This window comes from Schistocerca nitens, chromosome 1 (assembly GCF_023898315.1).
Source record: "Schistocerca nitens isolate TAMUIC-IGC-003100 chromosome 1, iqSchNite1.1, whole genome shotgun sequence".
In the NCBI taxonomy this organism is placed as follows: domain Eukaryota; kingdom Metazoa; phylum Arthropoda; class Insecta; order Orthoptera; family Acrididae; genus Schistocerca; species Schistocerca nitens.
This window is the reverse complement of record NC_064614.1, coordinates 204,400,625-204,422,014: the sequence shown is the minus strand read 5'-3', so window position 1 is coordinate 204,422,014 and position 21,390 is coordinate 204,400,625. Positions and strand designations below refer to the sequence as shown.

Sequence of the window (21,390 nt, the reverse complement as noted above, 5' to 3'; positions counted from 1 at the left end):
CTTATTATAGGGGCAGCTAAATTACAAAAATTGCCAACGCAGTACAGATGGATATGACAGCTGAGGCAAATGTTTTATCATCTACAATCGCAAATTAACTACACCATCAATTACTATCACAAATTAAATACAGAAATATTTACTAATATGTTCTTCTACGATCTGGTCTCAAGGTGGCGGCGTGTAACGATTACGTATTAATTTTGTAATGAAGAGTACTACTTTGGATTTGAAATCAGTGGCAATAACCAAATTGAAATAACCATATTATATTCTTCAAACACTCCAGACGTGAATGGAACAAGAAGAAATCCTAAAACTGGTGCAATGGAACGTACTCTCTGCCATGCACCTCACGATGATTTGCAGAGTATAGATGCTGATATAACTGAAAGAATTCCCATCTTTCCTGCTGAGGCATTCTTATAAGTCTAAGTAACGTGCAATAATCGTCCATTTAACATGCCATCATTATTAACCACACAATCAGGAATAAGCAAATGAAGTTAAAATATAGGGCTCAGCCGGGATTTGAACCCGGGACCTCCTGCACCCAAAGCAGGAATCATACCCCTAGACCACTGAGCCACTCGAAGTATTCTCTCGCACGTATATATGACATATGGAGTTAGCTTTCTGTTGCTTTCTACTTTTTGTTTTTTGTTTAACTGTATTCTTAATTCATTAACACTAACATATATGTATACATCTGCGGACGGGAGCGCGTGAAATCTTTGTTACTCTTGCTCCTTTGAGTCTTGTGCATCAAAATAACTCAAGTAAGTTTCAAAACCTGCTTGCATTTGACACCTTAAAATAGTACCAAGTCGCCGGATAGCAGAAGACAAAACGAACTGAAAATGTGTCAACGGTCCGGTCATGCAATTTGCGTTACGTTGTCGTTTTAGGACAGGAAGTGTCTGCACAGGATACGTCTCTGGTAAGTTTTCTTCATCAAAAACACGAAAATGCTTGTTGAAGCTATTCGGAACACCACCTCCTTACCAATAAGAAAAAAAATTGTCGTAAAGATTCCTTAAGTTTCTAATAGTGAGGCATACATTCAGAATTTTTTCTACGTTCCGTAGACTTAGTGGCATTTCCTCGCAGAGTTCTGTATTCTCTCCCTTGAGAGGGGCAGAACAGACACATGGGGAACCTACTGCTCTTTGGTGCCTTAACGTAGTATTCTGGTTATTCTGTTTTGTCAATATTTATCTGAGATGGATCGACTTGTTTTTGTAAATAGATGGGCATTCTATTTCGTAAAAGGGTGAATGGCCTTTCACAGCATGATGCACATATTTTAACACTAGGAGGTTTTTGTACTCAAATAAATGTTATGTATAATTACAAACTATGTAGAAAAGATAATCCAAGTGCAATAGAAAGTTTTTTAAACCTCATTAAGGACCAAGATAGCAGGATGTTTGTAGTGCTGACTGCATAGATGACAGGAACAATGCTTTCCTTAACAAATTTCTCATGATCTTTGAAAGTTGCTTTCCTTAGGACATTCAAAACAGAGTACTAGCAGTACTGGCTGGGTGGCTGAATAGCGGGATAAAGGTATCATGTAGAACAAAGTGGGAATTATATCAATATGTCAGAAGTAGTCACAGTCTGCATTCTACTATTACGGGTGAGTCTAAAATATTTCTGTATGCTAATGACACTAGATTGGTAGTAAAGGATGTTGTATGCAATACTAGCACTCAGTTGTAACAATTTCTAATACATAATTCAAGTAAACCTGACGTTCTGAGCCGCGCGGGATTAACCGAGCAGTCTGGAGCGCTGCAGTCATGGACTGTGTGGCTGATCCCGGCGGAGGTTCGAGTCTTCCCTCGGGCATGGGTGTGTGTGTTTGTCCTTAGGATACGTTAGGTTAATAGTGTGTACGCTTAGGGACTGATGACCTTAGCAGTTAAGTCCCATAAGATTTCACACACATTTGAACATTTGACGTTCTGATTACACAGAATAGATAATCAGTGAGAATGGACAGTTGAAATTTCTATGTGTTCAGGTAGATAGTAAATTGTGGAAAGCCCATGTTCAGGATTTCATTCAAAGACTTAATGCTGTCATTTTTACTACAAGAACAATACCTGAAGTAAGTGATAGTTCGACACGAAAAATAGTCTACTTTGCTTATTTTCATTCGCCTATGACGTATGGTATTATATTTTGGGGTAACTCTTCTCATTCTCAGAGAGTATTTTTGGCTCAGAGACGGGCGGTTCATGCAATAACTGGCGTTAAGTTCGCGAAGCTTTTGTCGACCCTTGTTTATTAGTCTGGGTATTCTAACATTGGCCTCTCAATATATACATTTTCAGTAAGCTACCATAAGAATTAAAAAATCTTAGCAGTGATCCACGCGCTTTCAAATCCTAACTGAAGAGTTTCCTCATGGGTCACTCCTACTCTGTCGAGGAGTTCCCTGAAAAATTAAACTAATTCCTATGTTACTTTGTTGATTGCGTTTATTTAATCTTACAGCTTGTCTTTTTACGATTCATAAACATTTTATTTTGTCTATTAATACTTTTCTGTTGTAATTTCATGTACTGACACGTTTCATTACCTCAATTTGGTCCTGCGGAACTATAAGTGTAAAGTAAAAATAAATGAATGCAACAGATGGCATTTTGGGAGAGGGTGGGTGTACCTACGCCGACACTATAAAGGTAGGACAAATATTACACTTGTACAGTATACCTACGAAACATTATGATGCCTAAAGGAAGTCGCATTGAGTGCATCACTGCCTTGTTTCTACCTGAGAAACAGGTGAATACCGAGCGACGTGTCATTATTTTGAACATACAAGAAATTTTCAGAGGCAAACATCATTTCAGTTGCTATGAAAAAAAAAAAAAACCTTGGAACCAACGAAGACCTGACCGTTGAATATTTGAAATCTAGTGTGACACAGACTTCACTCGCATTTTTTCCCAATCTGAATATTTTTCATTCGGTTCTTTTTAATTGCAATAGAAAAAAGAAAGAATTGCCAGTTTAAAGGGTTTCATTAAGAGAAAATTAAGAATACAGTTCGGAGGGTTTCATTAAGAGAACTGAAAAAGTACTAATGCAATTATAAAAATTGTACAAAATTAATGCAGTTCAAAGTGTAATGCGAAACAGAGATGACGACAGATACTGTAACCCAAATCTGAGCTGCCAGCTACTACTGATTTATCGCTTTTGTCCCTAAATAAAGAGAGAGAGAGTGGGAGGGAGGGAGGGAGAGTGAGAGAGAAAGAGAGCTACTCTGAAGATTCTAGAGCTTCGTGCAATACGGAAGATACGTTTACCTAGTCATACTTTACACGATCTGATAACGTCCGGCTCCATATTTTCATTGTTTACACTACATAACACTACATAAGACAATGACTGCCCGTTTCGGGAATAACGACTTTGATCGCCATGTTCAACAATTGGCCCAGTGAATAAATAAGGAAAGGCGTTCTCCAAGGACGCAATTACCGTCTTGTTATCTGTATTCTCATTGTCCATCTGGCTCCACAGACGTTATTTCGAATTTCAACGGACTCGAATCATACCGACTACACTGAAGAAGCTAATGTTTGACGTCCGATTGCTCCTCGCCAGAGCCATGAACCGTAATCGTGTAGCTTAGTGCTCTGTATAAACTGTGAATCTGTAAGCCAGTGGTGCTGTTTTGCGCACCTAGTAACGTGATGTACATTAATGAAGTATGCATTACATTGCGGATTATCATCGCACTTATTAAAGTTTGGTTTCAACATTCCCAGTGCCGCCATAGATTTTTCCTTGGTGGAAGATGTGGCCCGGGGTCTTCACAGTCTCGTGATGCCAGTTTAGGAGCTACATGTAGCTGGGTCTCCACATGGCAGACACTAACTTCTCAGCTACAGAAGCGGACCTATGTTCCAGAAAATGTTCTTATTGTATACACCCAAACAGTTTGTTCCATAATCAGGACGGTTTGGTGTTCGAGTATTTAAGGCTCTTTGCGTGAAGATACATACACTGAGGTGACAAAAGCCACGGGATGCGATATGCACATGTACAAATGGTGGTAGTGTCGCGTACACAAGGTATAAAAGGGAAATGCATTGGTGGAACTCTCGTTTCTAATCAACTGATTTATGTGAAACTGTTTCCGACGTAATTATGGCTGCAAGATGAAAATTAACACTTTGAATGCAGAATGGTAGTTGGAACTAGACGTATGGAACATTCCATTTCGGAAACCTTTGCGGAATTCCATATTCCGAGATCCAGTGTCAAGTGTGTGCCGTTGTGGTAAGCCTTTTGCATTTCTTTTATGTTTTCGTCTTCTTTAAAGGCAAAGAGAAAGAGAAAAGATGAAGCGGTAGCCCATCATGGAGCCTATGCCTAATATCAGGTATTTTCGATTTTCAGTTGTTAAAAAACAGAGGAGATTTTCTTGTACCAGTATGAGGAAGGGAGGATTCGCGCTCAGCTAGTGAACGAATGAGAAGCACGCCATTTTAAGCGAGTAGTTGTAGACCGGCAATTTGGGGTCGCTATGAATAAGTGAGGAGTATGTATTTCTTATGCGCACCGTTTAGAAAAATACAGTATTGTTTTATTAACAGAAAGGTCGTGTGAGTTGTTATTTCAAAAAGTACGATAATTGCCAAAACTGAAGCCCACCTGTGTACTTTGGAAAATTACGAAGATCCGATAAGCTTAATGGGAACACGGTCAAGACTTCAAAGATGAACACGGCGACCAAACGTAGCATTATAAAGAATGGTAAGCAGAAATCTACAGCGGAGAAAGAAACTACTTCGCCCTGCAAAATGATATGAACTAATACGAACTTATTTCCAGGCATAGCTCAGCTTATTGTGCTTGTCATTCATGCCGAAGAATTAATCTCATTAATTCAATACATTTTAAAAGGCCACACATTTCAACATTTTATTATCATCTATTCCATTATTTTATTGTATTATACCGTGAATGCCGATTTTCAGGTATTACCTTTCGCCATGCACAACGTAGTGGCCGATGGCCTTCACTAAACGACCGAGTGCAGCAGCGTTTGCTTTGAGTTGTCAGTTCTAATAGAGCAAGCAGTTCTGCATGAAATAACCGCAGAAATCAATGTGGGGCTTACGACGAACGTATCCGTTAGGACAGGGCGGCGAAATTTGGCGTTAATGGGCTGTGGTAGCAGACGACCGACGCTAGCGCCTTTGCTAACAACGCGGCATCGCCTCCCCTGGATTCGTAACCATGTGGGTTGGACCCTAGACGACTGGATAACCGTGTCCTGGTCAGATGAGTCTCGATTTCAGTTGGTAAGAGCTGACGGTCGGGTTCGAGTGTGGCACAGACCCCACGAAGCCATGGATCCCAGTTGCTAACAAGGCACTGTGCAAGCTGGTGGTGGCTCCATAATGGTGTGGACTCTGTTTACTTGGAATGGACTGGGTTCTCTAGTCAGACTGAAGCGATCATTGACTAGAAATGTTTATGTTCGGCTGCTTGGAGACCATTTGCAGCCGTTCATGGACATAATGACAATTATGGAATTTTTACAGATGACAGTGCGCCATGTCACAGGACCACAATTGTTCACAGTTGGTATGAAGAACATTCTGGACAATGCGAGCGAATAATTTGGCCACACAGATTACCCGATATGAACCCCTCGAACATTTATGGGACAATCAGTTTCTACAAGGGACTTCCAACGACTAGTTGAGTTCATGTCACGTCGAATTGCCGCACTACACCGAGCAAAAGGAGGATTGACCCGATATTAGGAGGTATCCCATGACTTCCGTGTATTAGGAAATATTTGGCCTGGCACATCAGTCATGCACTTGGTGTGCAAAGTGTGCTCAAGAAGCACGTGACATTTCGTTTCCGCAGATAGCGATGACGCTGGAAGGCGAGGCGGCGTCCATGAAACATTCATGGGGCCTCTTGATTGCTGACGGAGTCGCCTAACTCGTGGCCTGTTTCCACGAAGTGGTGAGTGCGATTGCCGCATTATTATTTTGATAGAGGTGACATAAATTTTGGTGTGGCAATGTTGTATCAAAGCGATAACTTACGGAAGCCACGCTGGGCACTATGCTTGTTTTAGTAGATGTACGATTGTGAGATTGAAGGAGTGCTGGCCGATATCGGCAGACAGTGTCGAACAGTGACAGTTTTCAGTGACCACAGTGCGGATTGACGTGAAAATATTGGATGTAGATAACAGAAGATAGGCATTGAAACGCTCATCAGTTTACTTAAAAGTATCAGCATATGTTAACGAATGTGTCATTTATGAGGCGTTTTCCAGAACTTTATGGTGAAATTTGCATAGGTGATAAATTTATATCGTTCAGTTTATAGCAACAAGTTAAGTTCACAGCAACTGTTCAATGTGACGTCCGCCAGTCTCAATTATTTCGTTGCAGCATTACCCACAGACAATCTCTAGGTCCTAAATCACTTGACAATGGAGACAGGTGGTGTTGCTGTTCCACCAGTGCTATCTACTAAGACTCCTTCAAAATATGCATTTCACAAACCAGTTGAAGGATACTTATGGATCAGTTTCATTGCACACTAACCAACGCCGTTTTATCAAATTGTACCGTGTCTCATCTGTTGAAAACATTCTGTGGCTTGAACGACGCGTTTGCCGTAAGTCATCCACAGTAACAAAGGTCTTCAAATTGCGATGTTCCTGTAACGAGTCTTTTCTCTGTACATTCAGCGGCTGATGATTGTATGGTCAATATGGACAAATACTAAAGTAAATTTAAAAAATATGTACGTTCGGCTTTCCGTCATTACTTGATGCTGCACCATTATATGTCTGTAAAATCGTGGGACGAGTGATGCTCCGTCTTCGACTAACAGAAACCATAACCACTGGTAGACTCCACGACAGACACGTCACAGCCGATTGTAAACTATTTTTCAAAGCAGCGCCATCAACATCGATGCCTCAGGGAGCTGTCTGTTTTGAAACAAACAGTTTACAATGGTCCTCAATGTCATTCATTTCCGTCCATTTGTTTATTATGTGAAAATGGTTAGTTTAGGATCCACCACTGTCAGCAGAACTTTGATCCCTGTGTTTATAGAATACGTAAACATATCAAATGATGGCTCTTGCTGTGAAAGGCGGAGTAAATCTAGGAACAAACACTGAAGGTGAAAAGAAAATGACGTTACCGCTAGTAAAGAAACAAGAGTCACAAAGGGCCAAACTGAAAGTAAGACGGCACTCAACCTATTCTCGTTTTTTGCTAAGATAGTTGATGGAGTTCAAGTCAGAGCTGTGAGTAGGTCTTGTAACACGCCCGGGAGTACATATGGGGGAACTCTTAAACTGTTTTGTCACTTCTGACCGTGCGCCCAGTCCACACCACGTACCTGATACTCCCGCGGCGGTCGTACTGTTCTGCTCCATACTGCTTGACTTGCCTGAAATTATCTATCGAAATACGCAAGCGGGTTTAGGGGAGCCACTCAACGTTAAAACACGACACTGTTCTACGTCTTGTATGAACAACTATATTCCGAGACGATAAAAGAAATTCGCAGGTTGCACTGTTTACATTCTAATTCATAAGGGTTTATCCCAATTAATGGATGATTACCAGTCCACAATATCACTCAGACGAACGTACGCGTAACCGACACGACGCGGGTGATTCTTGATGATGCGGAAGCCGATTGATCGCACGAAAGTTCTTACGCTCGTCACGCATACACAGATAATTGGTACCAGTCGTCCTTGACACTAGTAATAATATAACACTGTTCGTAAAGTTAATTTATTCAGTTCTCACTTGAACGAGCGTGCGCGTAACCGTCGCGGCGCGGCTGATTGTTGATGATGCGGAGCGCGATGATCGAACGCACGTTCTCACGCTCGCTACAAGACACTGACACTTGACCGCACTCTTTTGTGGTAACTAATTTCTACTGAATCACATCAGTTCATTCTGGGAGACCGAACACGGCGCGGATGATTGATGCTGTGCGACACGCCACGAGAGGATACACAAATACGTTATTGGCGGCACTGCTCATTTTTAATTACATCTTGACGCACTTTCCTCTGAATCACTTCCATATTTCATCACTTTACTGTAATAGCACTTGTAGCAACACTTCAACTTCCATATTATCAATGCTTCTTACATGCAGAGCAACCCACAACACAACATAAAAGTTCCGTGTCCCGCGCTCGACTCTACAGACGCGGCTGCCCGCAAAGATGCTCCACAACTAAACCAGCGATATGACAATACGCTTACAGTCTGTCCAGCAGATCCACTTGACGTTCTACATTGCAGTGGTCTTTGCTTTGTGGTCAAAAGCTTCAGCATGCTAGTGTATGTATTGGGGCTCTCGGTGGTTTATGTATAAGGGTATATGTTTTACTTTTTTCTATTTTTTATCCATTCATTCGCATAAGCAATTTACGGAAAAGGTTAAAATGCAGAATGCCATGAACATTAATTTTTTATATTTGCAAAATTCCTATCGGATATTTCATCGATATTGTAATGTCTGTGCCGGCCAGTGTGGCCGTGCGGTTCTAGGCGCTTCAGTCTGGAACCGCGTGACCGCTACGGTCGCGGGTTCGAATCCTGCCTCGGGCATGGATGTTTGTGATGTCCTTAGGTTAGTTGGGTTTAAGTAGTTTTAAGTTCTAGGGGACTGATGACCATAGATGTTAAGTCCCATAGTGCTCAGAGCCATTTTTTGTAATGTCTGTATTTTTCCGTCCATGATAGAAGAGGACGTGGATTTCTATTTAGTACACCAATAACGTGAAATATATGAATTCTGATGGTGCGAAGGCAATGTCACTTATTATTCCTTATTTCAACTGATTTATCAACCTATCTGCGTTACCGGTACCTGAAATACCTCGGAGACGCAAGAAATTTATTATACAGGGCGATTCAAAAAGAATACCACAACTTTAGGAATTTAAAACTCTGCAACGACAAAAGGCAGAGCTAAGCACTATCTGTCGGCGAATTAAGGGAGCTATAAAGTTTCATTTAGTTGTACATTTGTTCGCTTGAGGCGCTGTTGACTAGGCGTCAGCGTCAGTTGATGCTAAGATGGCGACCGCTCAACAGAAAGCTTTTTGTGTTATTGAGTACGGCAGAAGTGAATCGACGACAGTTGTTCAGCGTGCATTTCGAACGAAGTATGGTGTTAAACCTCCTGATAGGTGGTGTATTAAACGTTGGTATAAACAGTTTACAGAGAAAAAAATGGCTCTGAGCACTATGGGACTCAACTGCTGAGGTCATTAGTCCCCTAGAACTTAGAACTACTTAAACCTAACTAACCTAAGGACATCACACACATCCATTCCTGAGGCAGGATTCGAACCTGCGACCGTAGCGGTCTCGCGGTTCCAGACTGAAGCGCCAGAACCGCGCGGCAGTTTACAGAGAATGGGTGTTTGTGCAAAGGGAAAAGTTTTTGGTCCCTTTTTCTTCGAAGGTGCTACTGTAACTGGACTACAGTATCTGGAGATGTTAGAGAATTGGCTGTTCCCTCAGCTCGAACAAGAAGCACAACAATTCATATTTCAGCAGGATGGAGCGCCACCACATTGGCACTTACCTGTCCGTAACTACCTGAACGTCAACTACCCGAGGCGATGGATCAGCCGCCAGGCAGCCCGTGACAGAGCACTTCATCACTGGCCTCCAAGAAGCCCTGATCTTACACCCTGCGATTTTTTCTTATGGGGGTATGTTAAGGATATGGTGTTTCGGCCACCTCTCCCAGCCACCATTGATGATTTGAAACGAGAAATAACAGCAGCTATCCAAACTGTTACGCCTGATATGCTACAGAGAGTGTGGAACGAGTTGGAGTATCGGGTTGATATTGCTCGTGTGTCTGGAGGGGGCCATATTGAACATCTCTGAACTTGTTTTTGAGTGAAAAAAACCTTTTTAAATACTCTTTGTAATGATGTATAACAGAAGGTTATATTATGTTTCTTTCATTAAATACACATTTTTAAAGTTGTGGTATTCTTTTTGAATCACCCTGTATGTTACAGATTTTTCGTGTATACGAAAATCACAAGCCTGGCTGTCAGGAGTGTGCGTCGCTGTGCGTAAATTAGCCGAGACACACGCCCGCGAGCGAACTCACTGTTGCGCCTTTTGTGCGGCGCTAGCAAATTTCCACGGTAACTATTCTTAAAATTATTAATTAATCAGTAGATGCAGAAAAGGTCGAATTCCAGTCTGTTACCACAGAGTCGTTGTTACAACACTGTATAATTTTTTTTCATTAACATAATTGTTTACTTTACCATCGGCATAAATTAATAGAGTTCAGACCAGAAATAACAAAGGCAGACAATTAGTCTATCTGGAGATAGACTTTCATTGTTCTCACATGCATTCAAGTGTATACCTTTTGACAGGTGTCAACCACGTTTACACGCGCTCTCTCTCACATCATGTACCGTGACTCATCAATCCGTAAAATTATCCTCTATTGTTCGCCAGCTGATCCCAGGATTTGTCCTGTCACTATTCGCTTCTTTCACCTTTGGCAATGATTTGAGTGTATGAAAGAACTATAGGTTCCCTGGCTAGATAAGATAGTTCAATGGCCAGAGAAAGACAATGGCGTACCATCTCCAACAGGGTCATTCCTAGTGCAGCATTGCGGTGTTCAAAACCAACCTTCGGGTTGAGGACGAGGTTACTACTTCGAGTACGTAGTACTGCTCCCTAGTCCTAGAAGCGTTGTTTACACATCACTGAGCGACTCCCGATAACAGAAACAGGTCAGTCTGCTTCAGACATGAGACTGCATGGTAACAAGTCTCTGAGGTTTATTGAATCTGTTTGCTGAGCATTTTGATTTGCGTATTTACATTGTGTTGTACGTTAGCTGTATCATCATAACAAACAAGCCTTACCTATAACTGTGCACAACATTTATATTTTCTGTTTTCGTATACAACTAATATTTGATTAATGTAAAGCTAACAGTGAGTCTCAAGTAGGAACTTTCAATCTACAGTCTGTAACTATCACACAACTCTATGGGAGAGGTGGGTTAAGGAAAGTCCTGAGCATTTTTTATCATTCGTCGTCATCAGATGGCTGTACTCCAGTACACGTCCTATTAAGATGCGCCGAGTGGTATTAAGTAGCGAACAACTTCCTCCTCATTTTTGTACATGTTTTCTGAGTGCCCCGCAGTGAAGCAAGGTGATATTCTCACTTTCATTTTAAGGAGTCATTTCGGCCACCAGCTGCTGTAAAGAGAACCGAATCCAAAACATACTTGCACATGGACGTGGAATCGCTGTCTGTGCGGATATCATGATCAGTGCTAAAACACCACAGCAGTGCTATATACTAGTCTCTTGGGTTATTAATTACACTGCGGAGCATGACGCTACAAGCACGGCCGAAGGCGACGGAACTATATCAAGATAGTGGAGTTTTCGACGTTAAATAACTTTTTCTTGGCAGTTTTCAGGGTGTGAAAAAGTGAATTATGTACCGCACCTGTAACTTAGAACTAAATTGGCTGTTTTTTTCTTTTCGCAAACGTAAAACTAACATTTTCAACTGTGAGGCCCTCCAAATAGCTTACTAATAGACCATTCCTGAGGTAAATAAATACCTGTGTAAGTAATGGCATAGCCATCACCAGTTTCTCACGATCTCAATGCTGTTCAATTATTTCGCGCTCGAAATTGACCTTCAAAGAGGACTGCAATTATCACACAGTTCGCAGTTGTTGCGTATACCATTTATCATACACGTGTCAGTTCATTATGATGTGGAACATATCAGTAAGTTACGAAATTAATATATCAGATGTATTTTTCCAGTGCTTCTTAAGGCTACAGGTTGGAAGTATATATAGTCATTCTTAAGAATATTTATTCTAACAATAAGATTTTGGTGTACAAAACAGTACGTCGTGTAATTTGTTATTTATTATTCTATGTTGTAGGTGGATTTGTCAGGCAGATAAAATTTTACCATTCTCCCTCTCTAGCCTATTTGTAAGACACAGTCCTTTTAGCTCCACAGAAATTATCCGTGCGTGGCAGTGCACAAAGCCATCGTTGGAGGCAATTATTGCTCGCGTAAACTTGTTGCCTTCCAGACGCAAGCGGAGTCCTCGAAGCGGTGCCGATGCCGCACCTAACGGTTTACGGAGACAAGACTCGAGCAAGAACCGCGTTGGTACTGTGTTAGCTAGAAGTGGAGGAAGTGGAAACCACATCGTTGCGAAGTTCCAGTTCATTCCAGCGCTGAAGTCTGGCGCAAGTAAATCTGAACTGCCTCGCTGGGTCTAGGTCAATGCCTTCCTTTGCCCGCCTAGCGAGGAAGCCATCCATGAAGTCCAAAAAACTATACATTCAGCTTCATAAAACGCACACCTATATCTGGATGTCTCCTCAACTTCCTGAATCACATTAATATCATAGCGGCAAAAACTAGTTATTTGATGTGTGAGCTAGCTAGTAGAGCAGTGGTTCTCAACCTTTCTGAGACTATTACCCCTGAGTGCGATGAGATATTAGCTGGTACCATCACCCCCGCCCCTCACCATCACTAACATTAGCGCCTAACTAAACATTATAAAGAAAACGAATTTTCTTGAGCACATTTATTTTTTAAAATTACGAAAGATAAATGAAATTCAGTTTTTGTAGGCTTTTTATTAAACCGCGAACTGTTGAGTCAGAGACAACTGGTACCGCCTAATCTAACAACCTTTCTTATACATTAAGTAACTCCCAGTTCATCGTGAGTGCCAACTACAACTCCTTAGAAGAGAAAGCTAACTACCCACAATGAAGGCAAACACGAAAATGCTTGCTCTCCATCATTCTCTCTTAACGACACATGCTTCACCAACATCATGCAAGTAATTTAAAATGTCTGCACTATACTTACTGCTTGTAAATTACTTGATTGCTGGACTCATTACTTCTGAAATGGTAGAAACAGGAAGACTTCAAACTGACATTACTTGGTGCTTGACCGTAGCCACGAATAATAATAATAATAATAATAATAATAATGTGTAGGCACCACGGGAGTGTGGTTACACAGTTACAATTGTGTTGTGTTGTCAGTTATTTTACCTGTTGGGAACTGAATAATGCAATTTCTGGCCCATTGCGAGAACTACCTCCAAGTCCAGGCAATGTCATGAGATATCTAAGCATATATGAAATGTATTACCTGTCATACATACATGGTACAAAGCACGTAGCATACATGAAGTGGGTGGACTACGTGAGGTAAATGGTGTTCATACATTCCTTTAACAATCTGTAATCTCCATCACACTGTATTTGAAAAAAAAAAAGACATGCGCGGAAGAATGGGCCAACCCTCAAATGTTAAAAGCTTAGAGATAAGTGTTGTCATCTGTTGTTGCCATCTGTTGCTGGGTACGGGAACTGTCAAACTGACATTGGTCTCACCCCTAAATATCCTGATGTGGTAGTTCCCATACGCAGCAACAGATGGCAACACTTATCTCTAAGCTTTTACATTTGAGGGTTAGCCCTTTTTTTTTCGCGCTTGTCTTCAATTACTTGTAGCTTATATAATCAGCATTACAGTCTTACGAAATAGTAATGATCTTTTCAAGATAATTTAGTTTTGCGACCGAAATGTAATCAAACCCTTTTGTTTTTAACCCTCAAAAGTTTCATTTTACCACCACCCTAGGCAAAAGAGGGGGGTCATAAAAACACTAGTGGATAGGGCCAATAATATTTGTGAACCAGGCTACTTACAAGAAGAACTAAATCATTTACGAATGGCCTTTGCGAAAAATGGTTATACGAAAAACGAGATTAATCGAGCACTTCACCTAAATAGAAAAATGCCTAAAAATAGGAGACAGCAACAACCATCAGCTGGAAAAGTATTTCTTCCGTTCATCCATAATATCACGGATCGCATTGGGAAGGTACTAGCCAAGTTTCAGGTAGAGATCATTTTTAGACCTACTAAGAAAATTAGTGAATGCCTAAGATCAACAAAAGATGCTCGTCACCCCCTAGCCACCCCAGGGGTATATAAAATTCCGTGTAGTTGTGGCAGGGTTTACATAGGAACTACAAAAAGAAGCATCAATACACGGTTGACGGAGCACAAAAGAAACTGTCGCTTGGGACATATCGACAAATCGGCAGTAGCGGAACATGTTTTTAAGGATGGAGATCACGAAATAAAATTTGGTGAAACAAGCGTGCTAGCGAGGACGTCGCACTATTATACACGTATGTATAGAGAGGCAATTGAAATCCACAAACATCAATACAATTTTAATCGTAAAGAAGAAGGATTAAAATTGGATAAGATATGGCGGTCGACGTTGCATCAATCACGTGACAATCGATTGCCTGCAATCGAGAGAACAGACGATAGCCAGAGATAGCTGCACATCGACGCCACGTGACGTGTGGTGGCGCCCCCTACGATATCCATATAAGCGGCGGCCCCAGCTCCTAGCAGCCAGTCGTTGACTCACCTCGGAAGATGTTCTCCGTAGTTGAGAACGAAACGTCAGGGAGAAGAAGTTCTACAGATCGACCACGGCAACTTAGCCCGGAAGTGTTTACTGATGAAGACGCCGGCCGTGAAAGCCTACATGGAATGATTCTTAGAGGGTAGTTTGGGAACCTCTGGAATAGAGGATCACGACAACCAAAATACACTTGCATACATTATGGTCGTATCACGCTGTTATATCACAGCAACCAACAGCTTCGTAGCCACAGTTGGGGTACACCAGCAGCCATCGGTCGTCAGCGGCTAGCTTTGTGACGAGCGCTGACATTCTGCTCGTTTAGTTTGACAGGAGCCTTCTAAATGTTGCACATAATCACTTCTGATTAAAACAGGTACGTATCATCCAAGCATTTCGGTTTGTTACAGAAGTAAAATGTACTGGCTGCAAACCGGTAAGTTCAAGAGCCTTCGTAAAAATAACAGGGGTTTAGATTACGAATAAGCGTAACTAGATTGGATAATCTGACCCTTGAAATGGGAAGACTGTGATGAAGATCGAAGTGTGTGTGTAAACTGCCTTGGAGAATTGGGGGGGGGGGGGGGGGGGGGTTCGTTTTCTAGCGGAACCCATTTATTATCCGGTGAATGTATACAAATTCATCGCACGCAAAGAACGATTCGCGTCATTAATGGCGCTACAAACCATCTAATACTACACTTATATGCGAACTTCCCCAGACACAAAATAGACACGATAGCTTGAAATAAAATTCCTAGTAATAAAACGAAATATATGTTCATGCGCCTGCATACTTGCCTGCGATCATAGCATTGGAGGATCACTTACTCGCCCCCTCACGAATAGTCTGGGACATGAGTATAGATCATTAATACGTTGAAACTTCCTGGCAGATTAAAACTGTGTGCCGGACCGAGACTCGAACTCGGGACCTTTGCCTTTCGCGGGCAAGTGCTCTACCAACTAAGCTACCCAAGCACGACTCACGCCCCGTACTCATAGCTTTAATTCTGCCAGTACCTCGTCTCCTACCTTCCAAACATAAAGCTGTGAGTGCGGGGCGTGAGTCGTGCTTGGGTAGCTCAGTTGGTAGAGCACTTGCCCGCGAAAGGCAAAGGTCTCGAGTTCGAGTCTCGGTCCGACACACAGTTTTAATCTGCCAGGAAGCTTCATATCAGCGCACACTCCGCTGCAGAGTGAAAATCTCATTCTGGGATCATTAATACTGTAGGAAACATAAGCTTTGGAATAAATTATTCTGAAACCTCTAGATCTTATTATGCTCACACTAGTTAGTAAGTTGTAAGTAGTGATCATGGAATCTGTTGACACCGCTCGAGCCCAGAAACAATGAGTAAAATACTACACTGACAGGGACCAAGTTAGAAACTAAGGACTCGATATTATAGTCTTCCGCTGCAATAGGCAAGAATCTATATCATCCTTTGCCGCAGTGTCAGTTTTGTTTCTCAGTAAGAGTGATGACCAACCGCTTACTTTAAAGATATGCAGTGGACACAACAAAGCATATATAAATACGAGGGCACTTCAATAAGTAATGTAACACATTCTTTTTCTCGGCCAATTTTGGTTGAAAAAACCGGAAATTTCTTGTGGAATATTTTCAAACATTCCCGCTTCGTCTCGTATAGTTTCATTGACTTCCGACAGGTGGCATCGCTGTACGGAGCTGTTAAAATGGCGTCTGTAACGGATGTGCGTTGCAAACAACGGGCAGTGATCGAGTTTCTTTTGGCGGAAAACCAGGGCATCTAAGATATTCATAGGCGCTTGCAGAATGTCTACGGTGATCTGGCAGTGGACAAAAGCACGGTGAGTCGTTGGGCAAAGCGTGTGTCATCATCGCCGCAAGGTCAAGCAAGACTGTCTGATCTCTCGCGTGCGGGCCGGCCGTGCACAGCTGTGACTCCTGCAATGGCGGAGCGTGCGAACACACTCGTTCGAGATGATCGACGGATCACCATCAAACAACTCAGTGCTCAACTTGACATCTCTGTTGGTAGTGCTGTCACAATTGTTCACCAGTTGGGATATTCAAAGGTTTGTTCCCGCTGGGTCCCTCGTTGTCTAACCGAACACCATAAAGAGCAAAGGAGAACCATCTGTGCGGAATTGCTTGCTCGTCATGTGGCTGAGGGTGACAATTTCTTGTCAAAGATTGTTACAGGCGATGAAACATGGGTTCATCACTTCGAACCTGAAACAAAACGGCAATCAATGGAGTGGCGCCACACCCACTCCCCTACCAAGAAAAAGTTTAAAGCCATACCCTCAGCCGGTAAAGTCATGGTTACAGTCTTCTGGGACGCTGAAGGGGTTATTCTGTTCGATGTCCTTCCCCATGGTCAAACGATCAACTCTGAAGTGTATTGTGCTACTCTTCAGAAATTGAAGAAACGACTTCAGCGTGTTCGTAGGCACAAAAATCAGAACGAACTTCTCCTTCTTCATGACAACGCAAGACCTCACACAAGTCTTCGCACCCGAGAGGAGCTCACAAAACTTCAGTGGACTGTTCTTCCTCATGCACCCTACAGCCCCGATCTCGCACCGTCGGATTTCCATATGTTTGGCCCAATGAAGGACGCAATCCGTGGGAGGCACTACGCGGATGATGAAGAAGTTATTGATGCAGTACGACGTTGGCTCCGACATCGACCAGTGGAATGGTACCGTGCAGGCATACAGGCCCTCATTTCAAGGTGGCGTAAGGCCGTAGCATTGAATGGAGATTACGTTGAAAAATAGTGTTGTGTAGCTAAAAGATTGGGGAATAACCTGGTGTATTTCAATGCTGAATAAAACAACCCCTGTTTCAGAAAAAAAAATGTGTTGCATTACTTATTGAACTGCCCTCGTATAATGTAATGCGTGTAAGTAACCAAAATGATTCGGTATCGTTTGACTACGCGTTAGTTAGTGGAATTAGTTACAACTGTCAAGTATCCACAAGGTAACTGCCCGACTGAGGTTTCTTGGGGGGAACATAAGGAACAATATCTAAATGATTTCCAAGAATAGTTTCAATAAATCCTTCAACAGACAGTGTTGGAGGTTTTGTTGTTAATTGAGTGACTTCACCAATTCGAAGACGTTCAATCTCATTAACTACTTTAACCAATAAAACAATTCATAAAAGGGGCAGTAAATGAATAAAGTACCTAACTCATAAGCCGTACATAGTCAGTTACAAGACATAGCAGATCATTTAATAATTATGTCGGCACTTACGAAAGAGGTGACTTACGATGTTCTTCTGCGTCCGATTCTGGAGCCTTTATCACGCTGAATTGAAAGAAGAGCTACAGAAGATTCAAAGAATAGCAGCGCGCTTCGTCAGATATTTGTAAGTTAGCGTGAGAGGACCGTCAAAACAAACCGCAATGGGAGACGCTACAAGAATGGCGTTACTCAGAATTTCGAGAACTAACATTTTAGAGATATAGATGGACCAACTGTGATCAATAATATACATTTTGTCATTGGCGGTTCGCTTTTGAATAGTGGTTCTCGCTTGTAATAGGTCGCCAAATCTTGAATACGTGACGGGGAAAATGCAGCACAAAATATACTATATAATGAAAACAAGGATATGAGTCTTCCGCACGGAACGTCGCTGCCACCTACACTCCTGGAAATTGAAATAAGAACACCGTGAATTCATTGTCCCAGGAAGGGGAAACTTTATTGGCACATTCCTGGGGTCAGATACATCACATGATCACACTGACAGAACCACAGGCACATAGACACAGGCAACAGAGCATGCACAATGTCGGCACTAGTACAGTGTATATCCACCTTTCGCAGCAATGCAGGCTGCTATTCTCCCATGGAGACGATCGTAGAGATGTTGGATGTAGTCCTGTGGAACGGCTTGCCATGCCATTTCCACCTGGCGCCTCAGTTGGACCAGCGTTCGTGCTGGACGTGCAGACCGCGTGAGACGACGCTTCATCCAGTCCCAAACATGCTCAATGGGGGACAGATCCGGAGATCTTGCTGGCCAGGGTAGTTGACTTACACCTTCTAGAGCACGTTGGGTGGCACGGGATACATGCGGACGTGCATTGTCCTGTTGGATCAGCAAGTTCCCTTGCCGGTCTAGGAATGGTAGAACGATGGGTTCGATGACGGTTTGGATGTACCGTGCACTATTCAGTGTCCCCTCGACGATCACCAGTGGTGTACGGCCAGTGTAGGAGATAGCTCCCCACACCATGATGCCGGGTGTTGGCCCTGTGTGCCTCGGTCGTATGCAGTCCTGATTGTGGCGCTCACCTGCACGGCGCCAAACACGCATACGACCATCATTGGCACCAAGGCAGAAGCGACTCTCATCGCTGAAGACGACACGTCTCCATTCGTCCCTCCATTCACGCCTGTCGCGACACCACTGGAGGCGGGCTGCACGATGTTGGGGCGTGAGCGGAAGACGGCCTAACGGTGTGCGGGACCGTAGCCCAGCTTCATGGAGACGGTTGCGAATGGTCCTCGCCGATACCCCAGGAGCAACAGTGTCCCTAATTTGCTGGGAAGTGGCGGTGCGGTCCCCTACGGCACTGCGTAGGATCCTACGGTCTTGGCGTGCATCCGTGCGTCGCTGCGGTCCGGTCCGAGGTCGACAGGCACGTGCACCTTCCGCCGACCACTGGCGACAACATCGATGTACTGTGGAGACCTCACGCCCCACGTGTTGAGCAATTCGGCGGTACGTCCACCCGGCCTCCCGCATGCCCACTATACGCCCTCGCTCAAAGTCCGTCAACTGCACATACGGTTCACGTCCACGCTGTCGCGGCATGCTACCAGTGTTAAAGACTGCGATGGAGCTCCGTATGCCACGGCAAACTGGCTGACACTGACGGCGGCGGTGCACAAATGCTGCGCAGCTAGCGCCATTCGACGGCCAACACCGCGGTTCCTGGTGTGTCCGCTGTGCCGTGCGTGTGATCATTGCTTGTACAGCCCTCTCGCAGTGTCCGGAGCAAGTATGGTGGGTCTGACACACCGGTGTCAATGTGTTCTTTTTTCCAATTCCAGGAGTGTATATTACTGTATCATGAAACTCAGCAAAACAAATGTCCGTAGCTAGCGGCTAAACAACCAGCTGCAGCAAAAAGCTATAAGAGTCCTTGTCTTTCGCTATGATGTACTCTTCGCGAGAAGTATAACGAAGGAATTACCTGCCACATTGGCGGTGGAACGAGTGTATTAATTAATGTTCTCTATAATCCTGTTTCTCCAGTTATGTCTTTCTCGTTTGTATTTATATCAACTTGTGGTATTCTGTAGGTATCCCAGTTCCTTGGTCAACTTTTAATACTCTGTAGCTACCCCCATTTATTGGTCTAGTTGGTCCAGCTCTGTTGTGTCTATTGTATTTTCATGTAAGCCTTCCCTTTCGCCGCCCGATAGGGAAACGGTCTCTCGAATGCTGATACCACTGGCATCAGGTAATGGGCTGCATACCAATTAGGTGGTCGATTATTGCAGACTTCATAGCTTTAATGATTTGTTATCTGATGGCAGATATAAGAGACGAACGAACTTATATTTCTTTTGCTGACGTTTCCATAAATATTACAAGGATGGTGCAGGGTAATCAGAAAAGCCACACACCGAGAACTAAGCCGAACCACAGGCAAGCTAGCACTTAAATAGAACCTGTTGTGTTACTTACGGAGCAGTGCCACAAGTCCACAGATCGTACTCTCGATTCACTACCGCTAGTCGGTTTTCTTTTATTACGTACGTGACCAATCCTTCATAGCAGGGACCCACTGTCCGCTATAATGGCTACACGTTCGCAATATTTCTTTCACATTGGTCCCGCTCCCAAACCAAGCTGATATCTGGCAAAACAATCCTGAGCTTCGTAGTATGTGCCACGCCTTGACCACCGCCAATACCTTTGTTATGAATATGTATGGTGGTGCACAAATGCCTTCGTGTTAGATGATACCAACAACAATGCAATTGATAAAGGCAGGATGGGAGTCGAAAATACGGTACCGTTGTAGCTGTAGGGTCGGATGATATTGTAGCGAATTAGTCACGTACGTAGCAAAAGAACTACGTCGATGAGCGTAACGTTCGGAAACGAATTGAAGAAACCCGAGACGTAACGGTAGCTCGGACGTGGCTGTGAATCCTATCGGAGCGCTGTACAGTACAATCACTTCGAAGCAGGGGGAGGGAGGGAGGGGGCTTGCTTATACGCGAGCGGACGCAGTTGTGTGTGTTCGCGGCAAGGGGAGGAGAGGGAGAAACAGGTAGGTAAGATAATCGAGCGTAATGAATCGGCCGAATTACGTCGTCGCTTAGCGGCGTGGCCGTCAGACTGGGGATCCTTTTAAACGGCGTGGCGGCTCGTGAGACGCCCATTACTGCAGGCAAAAACCTGCAGCGGACGCTCTTCGCGGGTCTCGGCGCGGCGCATGTGAACGCACTGCAAACGACGTAATGCAATGCCTTCCAGCTTGTCATTACACGCCTTAGCGCAACATCTTGCGTATGACTTCTAGCACATAATGATAAGCATCGTTGTTTCGTTTTTGTTACAGCCTCTCAAGTTTTCAGACACCTGTCGCAAATAAAAGCAAATCTGACATCTCTCTCTCTCTCTCTCTCTCTCTCTCTCTCTCGAAGGGATCCTCCACTATAGTTCCCTCTCTTTAGTTGAGGAACATTCTCCACAAGTAGAGTTGCTGTCTGTATTGTCTTGCATTAGTTCCTGCCGTAATCCGAAGGTTGTACTACAGTGTCCTGCAAACGTTTAGGACGAGATAAAATACCATAACATATTAA

General features: G+C 43.3%; 1 protein-coding gene and 1 non-coding gene across 2 annotated transcripts in view; both read right to left on the bottom strand.

The window, feature by feature from the left end:
* The window catches only part of LOC126245881 (uncharacterized), a 695,521-nt gene that overhangs the window by 206,092 nt on the left and 468,039 nt on the right, over nt 1–21,390 (bottom strand). The gene's annotated exons all lie outside the window — the stretch shown is intronic.
* Trnap-ugg (transfer RNA proline (anticodon UGG)) lies at nt 517–588 on the bottom strand. Its single transcript has one exon. It is a non-coding gene; the product is annotated as a tRNA-Pro (tRNA).